The 12,629-nt window shown below is 34.6% G+C and overlaps 1 pseudogene across 1 annotated transcript; it reads right to left on the bottom strand.

Moving 5' to 3' along the window:
- Positions 1-483: 483 nt before the first annotated feature.
- Positions 484-1,080, bottom strand: LOC308641814 (olfactory receptor 4C16-like; annotated as a pseudogene). Its single transcript has one exon. The product of its transcript is annotated as an olfactory receptor 4C16-like (transcript).
- Positions 1,081-12,629: the final 11,549 nt, after the last annotated feature.

Genomic DNA, 12,629 nt, shown 5'->3' with positions numbered 1-12,629 from the left:
CAACATTTTAGCCACTAAAGAAACACTAAAAGACTTTGCCCAGAGACAGTAAGAAAGATGACTTGAGATCATCTCAGGAATTGGCAAGACCACACCCATCTCAAACTCTAGGATGAAAAAGTGAAAATTCCCCTGACCAGAGAAAATCAGGACACTCTGCTTTCACACAGTGGGTCTAGAAAGTTGTTTCACCATGCTCAGCCACCCAGGCACTTGAAGGTTACTGCAGCCATGGTCCCTGGAAGTTGTTTACTGCTGGAGATGGCAGCAGACACTGACATCAACTATGTGATGCTGGTTCTTCAGGATTGCTGATTCTTCCTCTACTAAACCTGACTCAACATTAATTAGTGTCTGTAAGTACACTTCCTCCTTTCCAGAAGGAACTAACCCATAGGAGATAAGTTTTTAGTATATTAACCAAACAATAAAAAGATAATATTCTTTTTACTTCTTCCAGGTCAACACAAAATATGAAGGCATTCATCTCATGTCATCAGAGACCAATTTCTTGCTCCACAACTTCCTCATTGCATTTTTCACTTCTGCATTCCTCAGTGTGTAAATCATAGGGTTGAGCAAAGGTGTTCCAATGGTGTAAAACACAGCTATCATCTTATCCATGAGGAAGGTGGTTGCAGGCCTTGTATATATAAACATGCATGGTCCAAAGAACAAGATGACCATGGTGATGTGGGAGATGCAGGTGAACAGGGCCTTTCTCCTCCCCTCTGCACTGTGGTTTCTCAGCGAATGCAAGATGATGATATAGGAGAACATGAGCATGACAAAATTCACTGTACAAATGGCCCCGCTATTGGACACCAGGAGGAGGTTGGTCACATATATGTCTGCACAGGCGAGCTTCAATAAGGGTTCCAAGTCACAGAAGTAGTGGACCATCACATTGGGACCACAGAAAGGCAAACAAACACAAGGCAAGAAAAATCTGAACTAAAGAATGCAAGCAGGATCCCACCCAGGCCAGGCCACAGCTACATATACACTAAAGACCTGGTGGCTCATGATGGTAATGTAGTACTGGGGTTTACAGATGGCCACATAGCGGTCAATGGCCATGAGGATGAGGATGAAGATCTCCAAGCAGCCAAAGAAATGCAATGAAAAGACTTGGATTATGCACTCACTGAAAGAAATAGTGGCCTTCTTCCAAAGGACATCCACAATTGCTCTAGGGGCTATGGAAGTAGAGAAGCAGGTGTCAGATAAGGATAAATAGAAAAGGAAGAAGTACATTGGACTGCCTAGTGCCCGACTGGTCTTGATGGTGGTGATAATCAACAAGTTACCCAGTAATGTCCCCAAATAGAAAAGCAAAAATGTGACAAATACTATTTCAAATACTATTTTCTTCCTAAATGGATCATGTGTCAATATCCACATTATAGTTTAGCTGCATGATTTCATGAATGAGGAGAAGGGGTGAGTGAGAGATGGTTTATCTGCAAAAATAGAGGAATTAATTAACAATATGCTATGTTATGTTATGAAATATTTTAAGCAAAATTTATATTTCCCACCAGGGACCCAAGTCTATGTTTTCATTTTTTCTTTCTTCCTCCCTTCCTTTATTTTTTCTTTTTTTTCTTTCATTTTTCCACTGAGCTAAATCCTAAGTATTTTTTTTTTTTTGAGACAGAGTCTCATTAAGTTGTTGAATGTCTAAGTTGCTGAGGCTGTCCTCAAACTTTTCATCCTTCTGTCTCAGCCTTGAGAGTCTCTGGGATTACAGGCATGCACTCCCATGCCATCTGTCTACAGTTTCTTAAAAAATCACATTAACAAACTTTCCTCAATTTTAATGACCAATTCATTGTATTATGAGTCTCAAATATTCTTTTGTATGTAATTATTTTCCATAATTTCCTTCAAATACAAATGCTGTTTAATTTTTACATGATTCTGATAATTTCTTTGCCAATTCAATTAATATGAAATTAAAAGGTATGGATCAATTTAATAATAACTTCAGCTTTTTCATAGTAAATATCAGCACCCATGTTTTACAAATATGTCACAATATTTATAGTATATCTGTGTACCTTGGAGTTTCATGATATAAATAAGAACCTAAATGCCACTACTACCTTATAAAGAGCATTTGTAGTCTCTTGGTTACATTTAAATGAAATGGTAGTAGAGTATATGACAACTCCATTATTCATATTGCTCTCATTCAAGTTTGTAGCATATGAAGTTGGGAACTGGAGTTATTTGGAGGGACATCACCAGGCAGCTGTCATAGGATGAGATCATGATTTTATCTCCAAGAATAGTTTTTATTATCCAATCTGAAAAGTACATGAAACAGAGTAGAAATCCGGAAAAGGGAACAATATGTTGTTTTAGAGTTGAGGGATAGAGATACTACTTGAATTCTTCATTTTGTTTATGTCCTGCAAAAGTCAATGATTATTCAATTTTGAAATGGCACTTCTTTCAATGAAAATTTATTTTAATGTGCACAATAATATTATCATGGGTTCCACTTTCAAAAACAAAACATTTTTCCTAGAACTTTCTTGTCAAGATGAGCTTAGAAAACTCAGATAGGGAAGTAAAAACATAAATTCAAGTGTAAGTTACTTAAATGCAATCTGGAAGACATATCTGGCCCATTATGTTCCCATTCATATTGTCAATATGTTGTATTGAGAGTCGTGAGTTAGCCAACACATGGGATATGACAGACAAAATAGACACAAAATTACTTTTACTTGTTTCTCCTTTTCTGTCAGTAAATTTTTTTCTTCTCAATAGGCTTGAAGTGTTGAAAATTAAATCAAAAACTTATTCACTTTTAAGGATTTTTAATGATCTTAAACTATAAAGAATCTGAGTTGAACATCACTCTTGTTTTAATCATCACAAGAAACTAATTCTTTCCACATCCCATGTGTGATTATTCAAAACATATTTATCCAATATTGTATCAATGAACAAACATTTTTAAACATGTCTCCTTGGAATGCAATTGATAGCTTGCCAGATGTGCCAATATTCAGCTTTCCAGACTAGGAAATGTAATCATTGTACCCAAAAAGAAAGAGAGAGAGAGACAGAAACAGAGAATGAAAGAGACAATATTTGTGAAACAATTTAGTAACTTCCACACTAAGAGAAGAGGATTAACTTGAAAAATCCTCTATTTTTTATTTTAATAACATACATGGATAAATCAGTAATCCATAAAAATCTTGAGCTTGTATTTTTAATGTCAATTTTTAAATGTCAGTTGATATGTATCATATTTAGCAGAAAATATTTGAACACTAAAATAGATGTCCTTTCTTTGTGTCAATACCCTTATGTATTAAATACATTAAAATATATGAGATAGAAATTTAGATTTGGGGTTTATGATTTTCCTATTACTGACAAGCATACTCATAAGAAACTTCCTTCCACTGCTATATATTTACATTAATGAAAGATGACTTGCAGAGGTTATCAGAAACATAGCATGTCTCCTTGGAATGCAATTTTAAAATATATTATGAGAACTTAGTGTTCTTTCTTTCCTGAGCAAAGCTTAGAATCAAAAGTCTAACCAAATAGAATTAGTTCTCCCATTTGGAAAATGATAATGAGATGTATTGCCTTTACTTTTTTACTGATTTGTTATGCAACTAAAAAAATAGATATACTTTCAGAACCTTGAGTCTTACCTGCTACCTTCTAATGGAGGACTCTGTATGCAGATAATTTTGTCCATAAGAAATGACTTAAAGTAAATATTCACAGTGATTTTCTAATCAAAGATTTATCTTCATCCTATTTCATAATTTATAAAACCAAAATGATTAATTTGCTGATATATAGAGGCCTGCAGGCATATGCCAAGTGTTTCTCTAGGGTGTAATTTCTTAGGGATATGAGCTATTCTGAGGGCATGATAATGATCCATTCTTTAGATCAGACCTGCTTACAGATCCCTTGAAACTCCAGCTTCAGCTGCTGGCTTGAGAAGCTGGGAAGGGAAAGGAGCATTCCCTGAGGGATATGGGAAGCTGTGGTCGATAGCTCCTTCCAACATAGTCCCTTGGTCTCCAAGGCTGATCCAATGCTTTAATTATTCAGAATATTTGCTGCCAAAACTATTTCTACACTAACAGGCACAGTTGTTTTTCAATTCCCCAGTGATAACTTCTAGCAGCCAACAGTTTTTGGCAAGAAGCTTTGGAGTTGAATCCTACTATTCACTACTGAAAATGGCTCTTGCTAGCAGACTCCAATTCCCTCAATACAGGAAAAGATTCTCTAAAGTCATTAAATCAGTGACCTAGGATGGTGTTTCTATCTCCAGTGTCTGATCTCTTCAAGAACTGTCACCAGGACTTCTTTCCATTTTCCCTGACCATGAACTCATGTCAATTCTCTTCCTCTGCAAGAGTGTCTTCCTGAGATGACTCTTATCCCTTCTCCTCATATCTCCATCCTCACTCAAGACTTGCATGTCCCTTGGAATTTCCATTGTTTATATATGTGGCAGCAGACAACTTCATAAGGAGTAGGAAATTGTTTTTCAAACCTTGGTGAAGGTTTTTACATAGTGATGCTCTGAAGTTCCATTTCATCTTTGTTTCCAATGTATCACTTACACCTCAATATTTGGCAGGCTGAAGAGCTAAATGCTCACATGAGATTTATTTCTGTTTTCTCTCCCCTGCAGTAATACAACTGCTTTGGTTACCATCAGATCCAAACTGCATAATGTCAGTATTTCTACTAGTCATGGATATAAGATGCATTGGAACTGCTTTATAGCCCCGGAAGGAGAAGGAACTAAAGTGGGTGGGAATCTCCTGCTAGGTGGAAAGCAGTAGCAGGATTCTTAGAATGGTAGGTTGAGCTCAGATACCCCATGCTTCAGCCCCTCATCTCCTCTCCAGCTCTATTGGGTTGGCTCCCATCTGCAAGCAACTCCCTTGACATAGACAGACGTGTGTTCAAATGGCCCACATGGAAGAGCTTGTTCAAGTACATGAGTCACTCCCATCCTACTGTTTTGCTTTTGAGAATCTTGCTCACTCCTTAGTACTTTAACTAATTTACTAATGCAAGAAGGAGGGAAAATGAAAAAAGGCAAGCTCTTAAGGTTTTCAGTGCAGTGAGTGTAAAGACTTGGAAGAGAAATAACTTAAAGAGTTGAGGCTGTTGATGGACTGCCTATAGCTTGGGGAATGTGTCCTAGCCCTGGCACAGAGGAAGCATACTTGCTCCCTAGTACTGGTTCAGTAACTAGGTTAACTGTTTGAAAAGCTAAGCAAATGCAAAAGCCAAGAGATGATAAAAGAGAGGTACCGCAAATACTTCATATGAGAACCTCAATATCTATGATTTAGTCTAAGTAGTTAGTGAAAAATGCATTATTTTGCTAGACTCCCTCATGCCTATTTTATGGTTTAGAAATATTTTTTTACTTTCATTCCCATCACTAAAGTGGTAAAAGGTGAAGCACCACAAACCTTTAGAATGTCTAGACTTTGAAACCTGCCTAGAGAAGCTTTACCAATCTCATAACCTAGTATATCCAGGGACCGTGTCAAATAATTAAATGACATGGGAAATGGGAGGAAAATATAATGCTCTTTTTAGCAGGTTCTAGCTCAAATAGGCCTTTTAGTTATATTGCTTTTTAATATAATTTTACAAGAACTGAAGAAACTTAGTTGTGTTCAACCTTATATATACAGAGATATAGATGTAGATATTTAGTTACTCAGAGGGGCAGAGTGTTTAGAAGGTAGTACTGGCTGTTTGAAGAGCAAAGAATACACCACTGATGATCTAAGGAATTGATATTTTATTCCTACATCAAGAAGTCTACAATTAGAAAAGTCAGAGATAATCTTGAAAAAGCTTATGAAAAGGCCACTAAGGGAAGCAAAATATAAATCTTTCAACATCTGCCAGTTTCAGAGACAGTGAGCCAGTGTGTTAAGGTTCAAAGTCATGTATGGCTTTTTTCTCTCTTGTCCCCCAGACTGAGCTGACTACCTTTCCAATTTTAGAGTCCCCGGCCTAAAATTGAATTGGGGTATTTTTGGAGTGGAGTGGAGAGTGGGGGGATTTTAAACAGTTTGGTTAATGTAATGCACTGAACATTTTAATTTTCAGCCTTGCCTAAACCCAGGGGAATCTGGCTTCTATGTTATGTTACAGTGAGAAGAAAAGAGTAAGAAGAAAGGTTTGTGAATTTTCATTCAGACAGATAAAAAAAATCTCTTCCCTGTATTAAGTTTGAAGGAGTAACAACAGACAAGAATCAAATTTTTATTTCAATTATTCCTTGCTTAGTAAGATTCAATTACACTTTAAACTACATAGGACTAGATTCTAATGCTTTAAAAATAAATTGTGACCCACAAAATAAGGAGAATTGTGAGTACTCATCCTAAGGGAGTGTAAACAAATGTGTCACTTGTGAATAGCACTGGCAGCTTTGATAATGTTCTCTTTGGATGTGAATTTTTACCCCACCACATCTGTATCACAGGTATTTGAAATCTTTGATTCCAAATCTTTGAGGTATTTGGTGCAGTGTTGTGACATTTTGTATTCAGCCAATGGAGATGCTCATGCACATAACAAAGTACATCATTTTCTTCCATCAACTTGTATCAATTACAGTTATATCTTGGTGTCAATGTAACTGAAATCATTATATTATGGTGACAGTTATTTCAATTATTACCTTGTGTCAATATAACTGAAATCATGATATTATAATTTGCAGACTGGTTAATGTATTTTATATGTGTATATATATATATATATATATATATATAGATAGATAGATAGATAGATAGAAATATAGATAGATAAATATAGGTGAGTGTATAATATATATATATATATATAATGTATAATATTATATATATATGAATAATTATTTTCAAATGAAAATGATGATATAAAACATTTTCCCATAAAATTAAAAGTCCAAAGTTAGGAAACGCTAGACCTGGCTTTTCAATTCTTGCATGTTCCCAAGAAATATGGTATCTTTACAGTCAATGCTACAAAAACTAAACTGAAAGGATGTATATTTTATAATACACATAACATTTATCAATTTAAGACATACTTTGCTACACCATATTTTTTTCATGGCATTTTTCACTTCTGCATTCCTCACTATATAGATCAAAGGATTCAATAAAGGTTTCCAATTGTATAAAACACAGCCACCGGATTGAACCAAAGCTTTTGTATCTGTGGAATAAAAATAAATTTCCTTCAAATATTTTATTCTGACCTAGATTGAGAACTGTAGAACTTGTTTTTCCCCCCCTTGGGTAAGTGATTTAAATGCTCTCAAGCCTAGTAATTGTGTACCAAAACAGAGTGCAAATAGTTGCCCAATGTTTTCTGAACTTTCAGAAGAACTGAAAAGTGTTATATGCACACATGAGCACATACATATATCATGTACTAATGAATTTTATCCCTGTATTTTGAAATTTGAAGGAAAAAAGACACTATTTCAATACAAGTAAGCAATATTTCCAATATTGTTGGAAAATCCCATGTGATAAGAATCCTTTCAGTTCAGTTCACTCATTTTTGTGTCCATTATCTCTCACCCCCCTTAGTATCTTGTATGAAATATGCTTTACGAAGAATCTATTTTGACAACCATTTACTTATGTCCCTTGTGTCTAATGCATCAGTTCACTGATGGTCATAATATAATAAAGTCTGGATAATTCCTTGAGGTCAACATAATTGAAGGAAACTATACTCTCTTTCTCTATGCAAACATTTTTCCATTAGAATATTGAGCTTCTTTCCTATAAATTAGGCATAGAATAGAATTTCTGTAGGGTTTTTAGCCCCCGTCTCCTCCTGACCAGCAGGAGAAGTGGGGAAAAGCACTCCCTGACCAGGATGAGCCAAGAAAGGTGAAGGTCGACTGGCCGCCCACCCCAGCCCTCCCAGGAGGACAATAAGATGTGCCAGGGAGAATAGTCAAAGCAGGATCTCATTTAATAAGGAGGTACACACAACTTATATACTGCACAAGAACCAATCAGAATAAAGGTCAGAGGAGTGGAGCAAGTTACACCCACCCCATAGTCTGTAAGGGAAGGCATGAGCTGTCCACAAGGACGGAAGAATCCTGGATTTATCCTGGAGGTAGTCCGCCTCCTCCGTCACCACCCACAGCACCACCTTCTGGCTGATGGCCAGGAGCCATCCCAAACACATGTGCAGCCTCAAGACCAGGAAGCAGGCAGCCACGCCCTACAAATTTCTAATAGTTTTTTTTTTTAATGTATTTTTTTTTAGTTATGATGGATCTTTATTTTATTCATTTATTTATATGTGGTGCTGAGAATAAAACCCAGTGCTTCACACATGAGAGGCAAGCACTCTACCACTGTCACATCCCCAGTCCAAATTTCTAATACTTTTATAACCTAAGCAGTGTGCTTGTTTGTCTATGCTCTGAATTCCCAAGAATACTTTCTCTGAAAGCATTATCTGTAATTTTAAAAAATCCATAATTCCAATATACGATTTATGATCCTTATTCACAGCATATATAGTTAATATGATTTAAATTATCATGCTATGCCATTTTATATCATTATTTTGACTAAGAATTATTATAACAAATCTTCTTGTTTTACTTGTAAGATTAATTGCTAATTTAATAATATAAATTATTATAAGAAGTATTAGTTTAGGCAGTTGGAGATAGCACAACATGAAATGGAACCCAGAATTCAGAAGTAAGACCATAATCTCTTCAATCATTTGTTCATTGGGATATTTATGCTATTTCAAGCTTTCACTCTCATAAATGGGCCTACAAATAACTTTAGAATAATTTACCAATTGCTGTATTATTACTCAAATGTAAGTGACTATCAGTGTTATTGATAACTATTCAAAGTTATTTTCAATATTTTGTGTTCCATTATTAACTATATAATTATTATAGAATAATATATATTTATCATAGAATAATTATTATACAATAATGATCATGATAAAACACTCAGAGTAAACAGAACAATGTAAGAAGAAAATTAACATTTCTTTTTAGATTATTTGAATCTACTTTTCTACTCTCTATAAATAACCAATCTTATCTTCTTAAAGCACATCCTAAAACATTTATAGATATATCTCTATGTGTGTTTCCCTTTATATTCTTTTTTCTCATATACAAGTATGGCTGGCCCATGTATAAACCTTGATAATTTTTCCAGAAAAGTTGAGGCATTTGAAAAATAAATGTTATGATGTTACTTTATTATTATACAAAAAATTATCTTATGAAATATAAATTATATCATGTTTATAAGATTACATCTTATTCATGTTACAAACCAATTTTTACATTTTTACAGATTTTTTTATGAAATTCTGCCCTTCTCATCATATATTATTGTTTGACAAATCATCTTTAGCAATATTGATATTTTAGTAAGATGCATATTAAAGCCAGCCTCAGCAAATTAACAGAGCTCTAATCAAATTAGCAAGACTGTATCAAAAGGAAAAAGAAAGGGGCTAGAGATAGGACTCAGTGTACATGCATCCATGAGTTCAAACACTGGTACCAAAAATAAATAAATAAATGTGTGTTTGTGTGTATGTGTGCATATGTGTGTGTGTACATATACACATATGTGTGTGTGCATTTGAAAATATGATTCATAAACATGATGGAATATTTACTACAGTGTTCAAATGCACTGGTTGAGATGCTCACCATGACTTTGAAAGCTCCCTGTACCATCTGTCTTTTCTACTAGAGCTTGAGCTCATCTATGTTCCAATTTAACAACTGCTGAATACATTCCCTGATCACTCCCTGTCTCACACCATCAACCCTTCCTCTGCTCTCACCTCCACTCTCCATTTCTACTGTGGACACAGCACCAGTTTAAACATGAGCTTCTCAGAAAAGCCATATCAGATTTCACCAAGCAGGTTACTTACTTGCTAATGTTATCAATTATTAATTTGTATGCATATTAATTGAATCACACAATATTTGAAGTATCATTCTCCCATTTTGATTCAACATTATTCATTTAATATATTTTATAATAAATTAAAACCACGCTTATGCTAAAGTGAATAGAAGAGTTTTATAGGGAGCAATCAGAGATCCAGGATGAAAACCTGAGTTTTCAAAGTTCATGAAATGACTGTCTAATACACAACCCATATGCCACACAAAAATCACACTACAAGGATCCAGGTGGAGCCAATATGAATCTGAGAATCCATAGAGAAATAAGAGAAGAAACCACTGGACTTTTCAGGTGTTCTGATTACACTAATGGATGCAATCTTCAGGACATATAAAGAATGTCAGTTTATATGTCTATTTGAAAAATAATGGTGAGAAAAAATATTTAAATGATTAGAGGACAAGGGGAGAAGTCAGAGCCAAAAGGAAAATGACATTTTTACTAAGAGCCACAGAAGAAAAATAATGTTGGAATCAGAAAGAATAATAACCACAGTGAGCCACAATCCATAGTAGACAAAGTTTAGTTTAGCAGGGAAAACCTAAATAAGACATTGAACAAAGTCAAGAATGTATCTGACTTATGATTTCACAAAATGTCACTTCTGAATAATATCTTGTTCTATATGTATTGTCTTCTCTCAGATATCCAGAGACATTTTTCTAAATTATCACTTTTACATTATCATAATGTGTTTCAGAAAACTCTTGGAATAACTACAAAAACTGTAACAGGTTAAGTTATAATTAGCATAACAGTTAAATAGACTAAAAGCTGAAAATATTGGAATGAGCTTCACCATGCCTAAAGTATTCAGCATAGAAAATAAAATAGAAAACCAAAGCAATCATGGTTTAGGGGAGAATTTTGAATTACTGTTGTTCAATACACTAGTGAAAATGAAACTTTTGGGTAGATGTCTTTCAGTATTTGTTTATCCCCCTACTAAATGTTAGTGGATTTTCTCCTTATATATAACTACAGAATCCATGATGAAAATGTTGGCCATTAAAAAAAATGGAGTTTGAATTTGAGCATATGAGGGAGCAGACATGAATTGGTGTTGGTCAGTGCAATCTTGCCACAACAGTGTTGTACCCTACAGATACATTTTAAATTTTGGCATCACAGGTACATTATGCAATGGAGCGAATGTAGCAGATTCATACTTCTTGAGCTAGTTCCTAGTGAGAATGAAGTAAAATATGAAGACCTTGGAAGGAAGAGAGCATGAAGAAGCTACTCCTGCTTTGAGGACAGGCAGATGTGAAGAAAGGAAAGGCCAAGGAGAAGCATAGTCTCAAGTCTGAGCCTTGTCACACTCTTGGTCTCCTGTAGGACACCCACATTGTTCAGGTGAGGTTTTTGACTAACAATGTAATGCTTGAAGTACTTTTCCAAGGGTGATCAGTGAAATTACTAGTATCATTTGCATGTCTATTTTGAGAAAGACTACTAATAAACTCTTTTACTTTGGGGGTGGCATGAAAAACTGAAGAGAGGGAAAAAAGAGATGATTTACTATTTTTTTCTGTAATACTCAACTGGCATGTCAGCAGTGGTTTTTGTTCCTGTGCTTGTTGTTGTTGTTTTGTTTTGTTTTTTTTTCCTAGGAAAAAATAAATATTTAACTCAATAAATTTATCACCCATGACACTTGACAACCCAAGACCAACAAAACATAGTAATGACACGAAATATGTTTATAAATTGAAATGATCTATTTATTGATAATTGCCCAAATAAGTTATTTGCACCTAGGTACATGAACTCAGGAAAATGAAAATCATCAAGTCATCTCTAGTTAATCCTCTTTTGAAAATTTGCATCTACATCTGGATCTTCTGCGTTCTATTCCCTCAGTTAGGGTGTGGGGAAAGTGTGCCCCTACACCTGTACCTTTGATCTGATATGGCTAATTTTGTGGTGTCTCAGGAGTTACCTTTCATTGTAAGAGAATGAAAGACGTCATTGCTGACTCCCTGTTGAAGAGCTCCAACTTCTTTGCAGTAGCTGATTGGTATAAGGTGGTCACATGACCCAGGAGACCATTACCATAGGCAGAATTGGACCAATCAGATTTTAATCACTCATATTCAAGAAGTGAATCAACTTTAGAAGATGATACTGGATTCACATTTCAAATGAAGTGATATGATGCAGGTGCCTTAAAATTTCTTCTCTTTGATGTTCTTAAATCCTGATATTCTACATGAGAATCATTGACTTCAGTATCAGAACATTTTTTTCACTTGAAATGTTCTAATTTCTAATATTTTCTTCCATAAGAATTTTTCTACAATTTAAAGTGTAACATGAATGGAAATCATTCTTATAAGTTAAATTCCCTCCAATTTTTAATAAATTTAAGAAAGAATAAAATCAAACTATCTTTAATTTTCATATGACAGCATTGAGTAGGCAACACTGAGTGAAATTGTGATCTCATATTGAAAATCTTAATTTTAAATCTCCCACTCAGTATTATGTCTCCTTAGAATTAAGTAATCACTTTCCGTATAAGGAACAAGGCCAAAAAATGTTTGTCTAACTAAATAATAACTCATATATACGCCACATTATATTTTTTTGTGCTGTAATTATTTTTTA

This window comes from Spermophilus citellus, assembly GCF_964194105.1.
Source record: "Spermophilus citellus genome assembly, chromosome: 2".
Lineage (NCBI taxonomy): Eukaryota > Metazoa > Chordata > Mammalia > Rodentia > Sciuridae > Spermophilus > Spermophilus citellus.
The sequence above is the reverse complement of the archived record's forward strand: the minus strand, read 5'-3'. Positions and strand labels throughout refer to the sequence as shown.